Consider the following 1,093-nt stretch of genomic DNA (forward strand, 5'->3'; position numbering starts at 1 on the left):
CCTGGTCGTATGTGCTACGCCCTTGTGGGGTGTGCAAAGCTTGCCTTGGGTGGGGGTCTCCTTCCTCATGCCTGTTGCCGGTGGTAAGCAGTTAGTCTACGGGTAGACTGCTGCTGGACAGGGAGGACTGACTCAGCTGTTCCTGCTAGTACACACACACACCGGTAAGAGACCTGGCTGCTGCCATGGCCCTTCACATCCGAGACGCTTGGGGGCTGAGCCAGACGAGCCGCACACCTTGTTTCTTCTGCTCGGCTGTCCCGCCCAAGACCCTTCAGAGCGAAGCCACGAAGTTTGCCCTCGCTCTGCGCTGACTTGATCTGCCCAGCCAGCGAGCCTTGCCCATGTTGAGCCTTGCCGTACCCAGAGAGCAACGCCTCCCTCCCTCCTTTGGCTTTTTTGAGCTGGGAAAACTTACTTGCTTTGTAACAGGGTGCCGCAGCTGATTTTTTTTTCTCAACCTGAGTCTCTTGAACACCGACCATCATTCTGCAGCTGAAGAGAGCATCCAAGGAGGCCCAGCTGGAGTGCCCTTGCTCCTGAGCAAGTGCGCTGCCTCCCCCCCAGGCCCTGACACTAGCTGCTGCCCTCTGTCCATGCTCAGAGGGTAAGCTGAAGTCTCGGAAGCAGCTGAGGCTGATGCTCAGGGCAGGCCACGGGCGACTCTCCTCCTCAGTTTGGCTTTGGCATGGGGTTTGGCCCACCCTTTGGTTTCCCTCCCCTGCTGGGCTGACTTGGGCTACCACGGCTGCCATGTGGGTGCGTGCTTCCGTCCACTGAGCTGGGCTGGTCCACGGAGCGTCCACCGTGTCCCCTTCATTCAGTGGCAGCGGAAGCTGAAAAACCCACTTCTAACTTGGACCAGGGGCCACGGTGGCCTGTCCGCTCTGCCACTTAATGGCGGCCACTTTGTCCGCCCCAAACCAGAAGTGGACTTGATGGACACGGCTGGTGTCCTGTTTTGGACCCTGGATCCACTCCATGGGGCTTGGGGCACCCCAGGCCGCGCGCAGACTTTGGCCGGACCCTGTCCCGGCGCCAGGTTTGCCCCGTTTCCCCAGACGCACGACTGAAACAGCAGCAGCAGCACAAC

This window comes from Pogona vitticeps, chromosome 7 (assembly GCF_051106095.1).
Source record: "Pogona vitticeps strain Pit_001003342236 chromosome 7, PviZW2.1, whole genome shotgun sequence".
Taxonomy (NCBI): Eukaryota; Metazoa; Chordata; class Lepidosauria; order Squamata; family Agamidae; genus Pogona; species Pogona vitticeps.